Here is a 13,538-nt window from a genome sequence, read left to right as displayed (position 1 = left end):
GGATTCAATTCGTTGCTATCCATTCTCTTAGCAAGAATAAGAAGTCCCACTCTAGGCATCCTGCTCACTGGTTTCCCCCTGGTGGCCAGTAGTGATTAGTCCCACAGATCTCAAGAAGCAAAGCATCATTTAATAGAAATGATTATATGCAAAACAGTCTGCCAAAGTGTGGTATAAAACACCTGGCATACCATAACCTGTTTTATTCCATTCATCATGACTCAGCCCCTAGATTAGTGATCTTCATTTTGCTTTTAACAAGATATACATCATGTATTTTATATGATAGTAGTATCATATAGGTATGTATCTTACATAGCCTATTCTCAAGCAAGTTTCAAATAAAATCCCTCCACTAACAAAATGAAGATTATTATATCTTTAAATTTCTTGTATAATTCATTTTACTGACATACTACTGTTATTCCAAATTTCCCCCAATGAAAGTGTGGAGAGGGGGCTTCCCTGGTGGTGCAGTGGTTGAGAGTCCGCTGCCGATGCAGGGGACACGGGTTCGTGCCCCGGTCCGGGAAGATCCCACATGCCGCGGAGCGGCTAGGGCCGTGAGCATGGCCGCTGAACCTGCGCGTCTGGAGCCTGTGCTCCGCAACGGGAGAGGCCAAAACAGTGAGAGGCCCGCGTACCGCAAAAAAACAAACAAACAAACAAAAACAACAACAGAAAGTGTGGAGAGACAAAGACGGCTAGAGAAGTAAAAAGTCACCAGAAGTTTTTGCTGAGTTCCAAGGCAGATAATCAGCCAAAGTAATATTCTCAATACAGAATGAGATTATCCAAATATATCTAAATGATCTTTTTGGCTTCCTGATTTTATAACAGAGAGAACAAGTCATTCTTTGAAATGTCTTAGGCCAGTTCCAGACATCAAGAACAAAGTGAAATAATAACGATAAGATGTGTTTAAAGAGTAGAATCTCTGAAGAGTAATTCAAATCAAATAAAGTCCATCCCATTCGGTAATAAGGAGAGGCTCAGAAGAACCATGCCAATGCAACACAAACGTAGCTTGCAACAAAGGTAACAACATCCATATCACCTGGGAAGGTCAGCCACATAGTATGAATTGTGTATGAGCACTGAATTCGGCAACACTAAGCACCTAATTTATTCACAAATTCTTACTATGAATAATAATCTAATGTCAAGGTTAAAAACCTATTAAAATATCACCAAACCTTTCATGCAGCTCTGAAATAAACTTAACTCATTTGTGCAACCCCACTCCTTCTGAACAGTGCAAATAATCATAAGGACAAAAGTCGTAAGGAATAATAGTGGGCTCCCATAATTAGCCTAAAGCCTTGCTGTTTGTTTCTTAGTATTATAAAAATAAAAACATGTCCATAGTAAAAAAAAATCAATCCATCAGAAGGAGAATACAGAAAAAATATGAGTCTTCTTCCTACTCTAGACTTCTAGTTTCATTCCCTGGGGATACCTATGTCAGTAGTTCCTTATATAGATTTGAAGAAATTTTACAAGTATATACAGAAATACATGCTTTTAAAAACACAAATGAAAACATACTATACATACCATTCTGCATTGTTTTTCTCAGTTAACAATGTATCTTAGAGATTTTTCCATATCTCCACCTACGGATCTACTTCATTCTAACAGCAGCAAATACTACATTATATGAAGGCATTTATTTAACCAGATGTCTGTTGAGGGATGTTTACGTTATTTCTAGTTGTTGTTGTTGTTTTTTAATTTCAAATAATATGGTGATGAATATCTTTAAATACAAATTTTTGTGTGCAAGTGCAAATATATCTGAAAGATGAATTCCTAGAAGCACAGTCTATTTTTAGAAGTGAACAAATTCTAAACAAGAAGCCAGTTTATCTACAGAGGAGACCAGGAAAAACTATAAGTTTAATAATTAGTGATTAAAAGGTGCCTAATATTATCGCAAAGTTAGAAGTTAAAAGTTTTGAAAATTAAAAACTCCTCAACTAGGAAAGATAAAATAGAAGAAAGAGAGAACTTTTTTACCCCTGGGACAGAAAGATAAAAGGCCTTGGAGAATGAATCATCTAAGATATTTTTTAAAAGAACAAAGAAGAAAAAATAAAAAAATATAGCATAAATAAGGTAGGATTAAAAAAAAAGATATTTAGGGGCCTCTTTCCTTGCTTTAACCTAAGGCATAAAATAAAATTGGCTAGATTTGGGACAAATACTATTACAGAGCCAAACCTGGATGTGAGATGACCTAATGACTGCTTGAGGTCCCATACCTACAGGGTTGATATACTCCACCAGGCTCTAAAATGTTGAAAGGAGATCTCCCCTCCACCACCCAAAGAAAACAGAGCAATAATCTTCCAGGAATAAGATATCTTGTCAATCTCTTTAATTTCTGATCAATTTTACAGAGAAATAGTAACAATCGCCTCATATATACTGAACAAAGCTCAAACCTCTTTGGAAGGTCCAGATGAAAACATAATTTAAAAAGATTCAGCCTATATTTTCAATCACAATCCCACAATTTTCTAGACCAATCCAGGGCTATTTTTCACCTAACATAAAACAGTTAAAAACTTACCTTTCCCAAAGTGCTAGGATTTGAATGCCAAAATACAATCTGATTCATGTTTCTGTCCATTAATGATCCGTGGGTTTCTTTAAATGAAGTCCATGTTAGCGTCCACAGATATCAGAGTTCTGCAAAACTGAAAACCTCAAGAATGTCAATGTACATACCCAAGTTACCACTTGGATACCAATTCATGATGAATATCAGTTATAATAATTATTATGAATATAGGCATTTAGATGTACAAAATCAGTGGACATGACATCGAACAGCACATTTAGGTAGCAAAATTAGACTTTATGACATTAATATTAATACAAATCTAGAGGTACCAAATTTTTATGTATCCTAAAAGTGGCACCATAGTAAGAGCACACAAAGGTGGGGATGATTTGGATACCAACAGTTTCCAGAAATTGGGAAACAAGGTTTAAAGGCAGGCAAACTTTAAAAAATTAGATGTCTTCAATAAGGTATTCACATACCTACTTTTAGTTCTTTCCAACCTATTTTTAAGAACAGCTTAGATAGTTAAATCTAAAAATGCTTACTAGTTTCTTCTTTGTAAAACAAACAAAAAGCCTTAAATTCAGGTTTTCCTACTCCGTCATATCCAATCTAATAATAACATTCTAGAACAATTTAGGAGCTATTACCTCATTTGATAGCATGAAACCCATACACATAATCACCTCCCTAGATCTAGATCAATCACTGCATCTAGATAGTGATTCACTATCTAGATCTTACTACAAGCCTGATGGGTCACATGCACTTTTTTCCCATTTGACAACCAAAAAGAATCTGGTTACACTACTTGTTCTTTAGGTCTATGCCTACTCTTTATTCCATTCAAGACACCTAAACAAATACTTTACAAAGGAAACAATTTAACCTTCAGGGATTCATTCTTTTGGAAGCCTCCTACAACTGTTTGGAAGGAGTTAACCTTTTGTGTACCCACCAGGTGAAACCCCTGACTGGATTTTTAGAGATTACTATTTTCATCTTTGTTATGAAATACTTCTCATTTACATCTCAAATGTAAAAATACCTCAATTTAAGGAAGAAAACATTATGAAAAACAAAGCAAGTTCATATTACTGAAAAGAAAGCACTTAGAACACTAATTAGAAGCTCAGTGCTACAACTGCAGCTTATCATTTGATGGCCAACTCCCGTCTGGTATCATTCACCTGGAAGTTATTCCCAGAAAAGTCAAGGAACCTGAAAAAAGCCAAATTGATCGCCTTTCCTCTCTACCCACCCCAGAGAAAAATATTAAGACACATTTCTAAATTTCAATAACTACAAAACAATAACAACAATATCCCGAATCTCTACTGCACTGACATCCTCAAAACCACTGATTAGCAAACTAAGCTGGCATCACTTCTACATTCACAAGTAGGAGCACTGAAGTTCAGAAGTTCCCCCAGCTGATCCAGAATTGGGTTCGTGCGTTCATTAATTCATTCATTTGACAGCATCTAAAGATGCCTAATAGTGGCAAAGCGCTGTCCTGGATTAAGAGATGAAAAGACGATGTCGCTGTCCCCTACTAGCAGAACAGGACGGGTGAGGGAGTAGGAGGGAAATGAACTCTAGGTCAGCTCATCTCAGTGCCCAGGTTCCATCTCTTCACCCCCGAGCGCCAACACTCATGAGCCTGTGACCCCCAGCCATGACCGATTCCTAGAAGACTCGGCCTGTATTTCCTCAACGACCTCGGCCCTCACGACCCCGTTCCCAAAGTTCCTCGTATCCCTGTCTCTCCAGGGAGTCCCACGCCAAGGAGCCTTTCCTCCAGACCCCACCTCATGCGAGATCCACGTTTCCCCGCCCGAGCTTGGAGCTTCTAGCAATCTGAGCCCCCAACCCCAACTTTCACCCTTGCCCCGGTCCAGGTTCGGCCCGCAGGTTACCTGCCTGGGATCCGTGGTTCCAGGATGACCACGGACGCCCCGCCCCGCCCATCGCGACGCCCTCCACAACCAGGTACCGCCTCCAGGGCGTAACTTCCGGGTGTCGCGTCCGGCCCGAACTCCTCCCGGCCCCGCAGTCCCGCTAAGCACCTGACGCCACTAGTTGACGCCACTTCCGGCCTGTTCCTCGGTTCCCCTGGGATACAGGAGCTCTCCCGGCCTTGTTTACGCGGTTTTTTCTGTTTGCTTTTCTAAACTCCGGCTATGTAGCCCAGCTTGGAGAAGAGCATTTTTTTTGTTTTTCAAACTTCTTTGCCAGCTTCTGCAGCCTTCCCTTAGACGATCACTTCCTTCTGCTCCTTCTGTACTTTGAACTCATCACTGTTCTCTGGACTCGTCAGGACGCTCGGAGAATCACAAGGTTTTCTCAGTCTTGCTCAAGTGATGCTGCCTCTCACTTGTAACGGTATTACCTAGGCAAGTTACTTAACCTCTCTGTGTCCGTTTCCTCAAGCGTGAAACAGGCAATATTAGTACCTAGAATTAGTACCTAGAATATAAGGTTGGTGTGTATTACTTGAGATAATACATGGAAAGCGCTGGCATAGTGAAAGCATTCAATGAGTGTTTATTACAAACGCTCTCTGGTTTCCTGTTGGAACATGCAGATGGTAAAGGAGCTTGGAACCGGTTTTCCTGTTATCCTCAGCTTTTAATTAAGTGATTAATTAATGATGCTTGGTACTTCTGAACTGTGAGCTCCTCCAGACAAAGATGGAATTTTGTATAAGAATCAGTTTCGACGCTCCTTGAAATCACCTGCTTGGTTATTTTGCTAGGTACTGAGGGAAAGATGAGTAAAACCCAAGCCTTGCCCTCAAAAAGGTGGAGATGCATAGTAAGTTATTATGGGAGGAAGAGAGTCAACCCAGGACAAAACAGATGGGACCAGCTGAGCTGAGGATTTATCTTTAGAACAAAAAAAAATCACAGAATGTTAGAACTGAAAAGAACTTTAGAGATAATTATTTAGTCAACCTCTTGATGTTACAAGTAAGGAAAATTGGATCCAGAGAAGCAACTGACCAAAAGTCACAATTAATGGCAGGGCTAGGACCAGAAGTAGAGTCTAAAAATACTCACTACCTTCCTCCATTTCCAAAATATGCCTCAAGGTGTTAATAAGGTAAAAGCAGATTCACTTGCAAGACTTTCACTCTCAAGTGAAAAGGACTAGGAAAATCCCAGTGCAAGAGAGACAAGAGCAGTGGAACCCAGCAGTTGCCACAGGATTCTGATGGTTGTGTGAATGTTCTGGTCTTGCCACTGCTGGGTTCATTTCAAACACTGTAGCCCCCTCTCCCATGGCAAACTTCTTATATTTACCCAGAAATGAGGGGTTAAGTATCAATTCCTGTGAGCTCTACCTTCAGTTTTAACTGGCTGAACAGGCATAAGTAACAGATTCAAGCAGTTCCTGAGGGTAAACATAAATACTCTGAATACACTGCCAATAACATGGCACAACTTTATTTAGACTTCTCTATTGGACACGATTTCTCTTAAATATTTAAACTCTGTTTTAGGACTGTGACAAAGCTAACATAGGTATTATTATTGAAATGTTGGTTATGAGTCTGTGTTCCACATGACCAGGTAATCCCAGGTAATCCCATAGAATAATATAGTTGGAATAGATGAAATTTAAGGTTTCTTCCAACTCTATCATTAAAAAAGGTCAGTGATACTTTTAATGAATCTATGGACCATTGGAACTAACTAATTTACTGAAAGTCACAAAATTAGACAATGGCAGTCAGTTCTAAAGTCTAAGACTCCTAATTTTATTCATTTATTCATTCGTTCAGGAGAGACACCCGGCCAGGCATTAGAGACACAAAGATGAATAAAATAACCCCCTGCCTTTGAGGAGATTTCTATATGGTGAGGGAGACAGACCTTTTAATGAAAAAATAATTCTATGTTAATGTTATCATAGGTCCATCTAGTGCCTTCGTTCAACCAATGTACTTTTTCCCCTTTGCTACCAACATACCATAACTTGATAAAAATAAGTATAAAATGTTTTAATCAAATTTTAAATCATTTGAACCATTATATATATATATATATATATATATATATATATATATATATATATATATATATATATATATATATATATATATATTTTGGCCGCGCCACGTGGCTTGTGGGATCTCAGTTCCCCAAGATTGAACCCAGGCCACAGCAGTGTAAGTGCTGAATCTTAACCGCTAGACTGCCAGGGAACTCCCAAACCACATTTTTAAGAGTCAGACAATCACAGTTTACACAGGTCTTAGAGTCAGTTTGTTTGGGTTCTACGCCTAGCTCTGCTATTAACTAGCCATGTGACCTTAAACAAATCACTTCACCTCTTAGCCTCAATTTCTTCTTCAAGGTCCTACCTTCAGTAAACCTTGTGTTAGTCAGTCTAGCAGAAAAAAAAAACACATGCTATCTCCCACTGTGACCACTAGATGGCGTATTTGCTTTGCTTTGCTTTCCTCCTCTCCCCTCTCCTCTCTTCTCTCACTCTTCCTTCCTTTCTCCCTTTCTTTCTTTCTTGTTAGTTTCTCTAACCAAAGACATTATTATACCACCTATCTGAATAACCATCTATACTGGTAAAGATTGAGTATCCCAAGACTCTGGGAGAGGACAGTTCTGAAATGTTTGTTGAATGAATGAAAGAAAGAGTGGAGGGGACTTCTCTGGTGGTGCAGTGGTTAAGAATCCGCCTGCCAATGCAGGGGACACGGGTTCAATCCCTCGTCCAGGAAGATCCCACATGCCACAGAGCAACTAAGCCTGTACGCCACAACTACTGAGCCTGCGTTCTAGAGCCCTCGAGCCACAACTACTGAGCCTACATGCCACAACTACTGAAGCCCACATGCCTAGAACCCATGCTCCACGACAAGAGAAGCCACTGCAATGAGAACCCCGTGCACCACATCAAAGAGTAGACCCCGCTCGCTACAACTAGAGAAAGCTGGCGCAGTTTACAGTTTACATAAAAACATGTACACAAAATGTTCATAGCAGCATTATTCATAGTAGCCAAAACAGTAGAAACAACCCAAATATCTACCAGCTGATGAATGGATAAACAAAATGTGGATACTCAGCCATAAAAAGGAACGAAGTACTGATATATGCTACAACATGGATGAATCTTAAAAACAAAACATTATGCTAACTGAAGAAAACCAGACACAAAAGGCCACATATTGTGTGAGTCCATTTATATGAAATGTCCAGAATATGTAAACCCATAGAGACAGATTAGTGTCTCTATTAGAGTAGATCTGTGTTTGCTGGGGATAAGGAGAAAGGGGAATGGTAAGTGGCTACTTAATGGATACAGGGTTTCTTTTTGTGGTCTTAAAATGTTCTGGAATTTGAGAGTGATGATGATGTACAATTTTGTGAATATACTAAAAATCATTGTATCGTACACTTTCAAAGGGTGAGTTGTGTTGTATGTGAGTTCTATCTCAATAAAAAGTTACTTATCCTTTAAAGAAAAGAGCACACATCACTTGAAATTTAACAGGAAAAAGAGTTTTTATGGATCAGAAAAAAGAACAAACGTGAGTTAAGGGAACATGAATATCACCTGATTGATGACAGGTGCAGAATACAGGGAATCATTGCCATTGACAAACATGAAGAGTGTCCAGAACAACCCACATAGTGAGAAACTAGAGATTGCTTCTCTTATGAGAAATGGTGGTACCTGAGGAAAAGCCTAAGAAGAGCAGGCTGGGACAGACTTGTTAGCCTATTTAAGTATTTGATGAGAGGCTGTTCTAATTAAAGGAAGACAGTGTATAGCGAAAGTAGAATCATGGAGTAATTACTTTTGAGAATAAAAGTAGAATCAGGGAGTGGAAAGTCCTAAGGAACAGTGTAAATTTTTAGCAAACAAAAATGTCTACCATGCAAGTACTGAGCTCCCCATCATTGAGACCATTCAAGAGAGGTGGGTAATCTTGTGCTAGGAATGTTGTTGAGGCATTCCTATATTTGAGAGAATATTAGACTAAATAAGCTAGAGCATCTCTCAAATTTATATATATGTAGCCTTTTTCTAAATGGTGCCAGTTTGTCAGAAAAATCTGAAAAGAATTCTTATTAGCAGATGAAATGGTCTCTTCGGTAAAATGATACGGTGGGAAATCCGGAGAAAGATCTGAGAAAACATAAAGGTGAACTACAGCCTAACTGCACTTTCAACATGAAATGAAATTAGATGCCAGAGAATGCCAGGAGTGTCATAAAAGGTGCTATCCTGTTGAGAAGGGACATTTCTCGTACATGATTTTCAGTTCAGAAGTTGACAGATGGCATTTAATGAAAAACTATTTGCAAACCTAAAGTGATAAGCAGAGCCCACTGGAAAGCTGAGAGGCTGAAACATGGGGAGATAGCAGTGAATGAATTCTCAGTTTAATTTTTGGCTGCATTCAACTCAAATTTTGTTGCAGCACATGGGCGTGATCTTTAAATATGCTTAGTAGTACATCGTTGATCTCTGACGTTTCAGCTGGTGAAAAAGATTAACATGTGACAGAGTCATTTTTGCCATAGCTGGGTCTTCTTTAGAAATCCTGATGGCTTATCTTATTAAGATACTGAATATGTGTGTGCGTGTGTGTGTGGGGTGTATCTCCAAGGCTCAGAACTTGAGCAAGCCACTTGAATTTATAAAAATTATCATTACTGATGGTTTTGGTATAGTGAAGAAATTATTTTTATCCCATCTCTCATTTCAGACACTAATATGAGCAGCTTTTGTCCTCAAGTGTCAGCCAACTTCACTGTGGGAGTGTGTACTCACTGCCCCTTTCTTCACTATATTAGTTACAATAGGTTAAAATTCTTTAACAAACAGACCCATATTTCTTTCTTTAGCCAGTAACAGTCCATGTTGGTTCCAGTGAGTGGGCCAGCTCTCCTTTACAGAATCATTTGAGAAGTCCGGCTTCTGTGGCTTTATCCTCCCCGGGAGGCTTGTGTCCATTTGTATCCCACAGTGAGAGGGGAAAGGACATTAAAGAGAACATGTGAGAGATTTTATCACTCCAGCTGGAAAGCAATATTTTGCATTCGTTCCAGAAAGACCTGATTGGTTTACCAAAGCAGTCTGCTCTGATGGCTTCATGTCACTATCAAATGAAGTGTTGCAACACCATACCTTGATTCCAGAGCTAAAAGATCACCAATGCAGGGAAAGCCAAGTTTAGATAGCTAGCTCTGTTTTACCATGAGTATATATTTACACGTTCTAGTACATAAAAGTTTTATATTTACATTCTTACATTTTTCTTTTAAGCTGTAATGAACTACTATTTTAATTGAAGTATAGTTGATTTACAATATTATGTTAGTTTCAGGTGTACAGCAAAGTAATTCATTGTATTATATATATATATATACATATTTTCTTCAGATTCTTTTCCATTATAGGTTATTACAAGATATTGAATATACTTCTTTGTAAAAATTATTTCTATTATGGTTTATTACCGGATATTGAATATAGTTCCCTGTGCTATACAATAGGACCTTGTTGTTTACCCATTTTTTTTATATAACAGTTTGCATCTGCTGGTCCCAAACTCCCAATCCAACCCTCCCCCGCCCCCCTTGGCAACCACAAGTCTGTTCTCTGTCTGTGAGTTTGTTTCTGTTTCATAAATAAGTTCATTTGTGTCATATTTTAGATTCCATATGTAAGTGATATCATAAGGTATTTGTCTTTATCTTTCTGACTTACTTCATTTAGTATAATAATCTCTAGGTCCATGCATGTAGCCACAAATAGCATTATTTCATTCTTTTTTATGGCTGAGTAATATTCCACTATATATGTATACCACATCTTCTTTATCCATTTATCTGTCTGTGGACATTTAGGTTGTTTCCATGTCTTGACTATCGTAAATAGTGCTGCTATGAACATAGGGGTATATCTATATTTTCGAATTATAGTTTTGTCTGGATATATGCCCAGGACTGGGATTGTTGGATCATATGGCAACTCTATTTTTAGTTTTTTTTAGGAACCTCCATACTGTTCTCCATAGTGGCTGCACCAACTTGCATTCCCACCAACAGTGTAGGAGCGTTCCCTTTTCTCCACACCCTCTCCAGTATTTGTTATTTGTAGACTTTTTAATGATGGCCATTGAATATATTTCTTTTCCTTTTCCTTTTTTTCTTGTTTTTGGCTGCATTGGGTCTTCATTTCTGTGCATGGGCTTTCTCTAGTTGCAGCGAGTGGGGGCTACTCTTCGTTGCATTGCACAGTCTTCTCATTTTGTTGGCTTCTCTTGTTGCAGAGCACAGGCTCTAGGCGTGTAGGCTTCAGTAGTTGTGGCACACAGGCTCAGTAGTTGTGGCTCGCAGGCTCTAGAGCACAGGCTCAGTAGTTGTGGCACACAGGCTTAATTGCTCCGTAGCATGTGGGATCTTCCCAGACCAGGGATCAAACCTGTGTCCCCTACACTGGCAGGCAGATTCTTAACCACTGTGTCACCAGGAAAGTCCTGATCAACTGATGTATTTGTGAATTGCAACACCATGACAGCAATGAAAATGACATATTTAATAAGCAAAAGCAGTAACATGCAAATGATATGGAAGTGCGTTAGTCAGGAGGAATGGCATCCTGTTAAGTAGCACTTGTTGGAACTAATGAGAAGACAATTTAAGAATGTAATAGTTCATCACAATGATCACGAGACTGTCAAGGGGTCAAGTGGTCTGTAAACAACATCATGGTGGCACCTGCTATATTAGCTTGCTACACTGCCATAGATTGGGCCCGTAAGGAGTCCAAATAGATTTAGACAGTTTATTATTTACATAGACAGCAAAAGAAAGATCAGCACGGTATCTGCTACCTGCAGCCCTAGTCCCACAGTATGACACCAAATAGGAGGGGCTGGATGACAGATTACAGGAACTGTGGGGATCGCTGTTGTTGAGGAGCAGGGCAGGGTCAGCAATTGCATAAAACTGAGAGTGAGTGCCCTCTTCAATTTTGCCCACCCTGATCCCTGCCTTGCTGAGGAGCCAACTCTAAACTACTGCCAAGCAAGGCAGGGAGGAGCTGAGTCCTGCCCAGATAAAAGATAAAGAAACCAGATATTTCTCATTCTCGAGGTCAAGGAGACCTTCCCGACTACCCATGCGTACAAAGACTCCTTGGGGGCCAAAAAGGGAGGGGGCACCACCCCATAATACGTGGCGTCAACCTTCCCATAGGCTTCTGCGCTAGAATCCATCTTGGCTAAGAGGTGCGCACGCACACAGGGGAGGACACTGAGTTATACCAAATACAGACTCAGAGTCAGGCAAAGCAAGATGATTGGCCAGAGGAAACCCAGAAGAAAGGCCCCATATAAGTGATTTAAACTACCACAAAGGCGCGACTCTCTCTCTGAGCCCACCCGTGTGTGTCTATTCACATGTACTTTTTTTTTTTTTTCTTTCTTTTTTTTTTTTTTTTTTTTTTTTTTTTTGCGGTACGTGGGCCTCTCACTGTTGTGGCCTCTCCCGTTGCGGAGCACAGGCTCCGGATGCGCAGGCTCAGCGGCCATGGCTCACGGGCCCAGCTGCTCCGCGGCATATGGGATCCTCCCGGACCCGGGCACGAACCCGTATCCCCTGCAACGGCAGGCGGACTCCCAACCACTGCGCCACCAGGGAGGCCCTATTCACATGTACTTTTTTCCTCCCAATAAACCGTTTACTTGTTTCACTAAAAAAAAAAAAAAAAATAGAGTAAAAAAATAATAAACTACTGCCAAGCAGTTTTATAGACTTACACAGAAATTTGCAGCTGTACCTAAGGGGAGGGAGGTGCAAGGCAGAAAGTTCTGTGTTCAAATGAAACTAGGGAGATAGATGAGAAATGACCTGTGGCTGACTCCAAGATGTAGATGAGAAAAGTGCCTCAAAACGGCTCCACACCATGCTGATCTCCACTTCCTCCAGGAGCAATTTCAGAACTGTTAAGCCTTGCCTACATGGCCTTTGTGGAGGTACTCAAAGTTGTTAGGATGGACGGCAGAATTGTTCCCCTAGAGGCCAACATCTGAAAAGACAGTACTGAATCTATTGCTTCCTACAGTAAGGGAAAGCTGTGCTGGTCATGCATAGTCTCTCCAAGCAGAGCAGACTGTTGATCTTACATATAGTTTTTGGGCAAGGTTGAATCCAGGGATTGGCGAATTTTAGAGGCAGTAGAGATTGATGCCACTTGTAAGAGGCTGGTTGATGTTGAATGTTGGCACTCAGAGGCGTGTGCCCTGGTCTGTTATGATTGGCTGGCTATCAAAAGTGAGAGGCTGGGACTTCCCTGGTGGCTCAGTGGTTAAGAATCCGCCTGCCAATTCAGGGGACACGGGTTCGATCCCTGGTCTGGGAAGATCCCACATGCTGCAGAGCAACTAAGCCCGTGCACTCTACTACTGAGCCTGCACTCTAAAGCCCGCGAACCACAACTACTGAGCCTGCACTCTAGAGCCTGCGAACCACAACTACTGAGCCCGCATGCCACAACTACTGAAGCCCAAGTGCCTAGAGTCTGCGCTCCGCAACAAGAGAAGCCACCGCAGTGAGAAATCTGCGCACCGCAACAAAGAGTAGCCCCCTCTCGCCGCAACTAGAGAAAGCCCACGCACAGCAAGAAAGACCCAACGCAGCCCCCCCCCCCCCAAAATGAGGGGCTGTCCCTGATAGGTTGTCCTTGACGGATTGGATGGGTTCTGACTGCTACTTGTTTTCAGGGCTTCAAGGCAATGGGTACTTCCCTAGGAGTAGGAACCTGGTTTTATTTTCCACAGGTAAAAGAAAATCTATGAAAATAATCCTTAATCTTTGCTAAAATTGGTGAAACATTAGTGAATAAAACTGCTCCATTGTTTTTTCCTCTGAAACTTCCAGACTGCCTTCTGGCCCCCTGATGGACTGTGGAGACCGCCTGAGGC

The 13,538-nt window shown here is 40.6% G+C and overlaps 1 protein-coding gene and 1 pseudogene across 4 annotated transcripts in view; both read right to left on the bottom strand.

Annotated features, from left to right (window-relative positions):
• Positions 1-2,661, bottom strand: part of LOC308618350 (nucleophosmin-like) — a 43,222-nt pseudogene extending 40,561 nt beyond the window's left edge. The window contains exon 1 of the transcript XR_014017879.1: positions 2,576-2,661. The product of XR_014017879.1 is annotated as a nucleophosmin-like (transcript). The remainder of the gene's footprint in view (positions 1-2,575) is intronic.
• MAP3K13 (mitogen-activated protein kinase kinase kinase 13) overlaps positions 1-2,664 on the bottom strand; it is a 172,383-nt gene extending 169,719 nt beyond the window's left edge. For 2 of the 3 annotated variants that reach the window (XM_081236061.1, XM_081236059.1), the window contains exon 1: positions 2,576-2,664. The gene's annotated coding sequence lies outside the window, so the exon portion shown is untranslated. The remainder of the gene's footprint in view (positions 1-2,575) is intronic. The other variant, XM_081236060.1, reaches the window with a different exon arrangement.
• Between the last annotated feature and the right edge of the window lie 10,874 nt (positions 2,665-13,538).

This window comes from Mesoplodon bidens (assembly GCF_964165515.1).
Source record: "Mesoplodon bidens genome assembly, chromosome: 5".
NCBI lineage: Eukaryota > Metazoa > Chordata > Mammalia > Artiodactyla > Ziphiidae > Mesoplodon > Mesoplodon bidens.
This window is presented reverse-complemented; position numbering and strand designations above follow the sequence as displayed.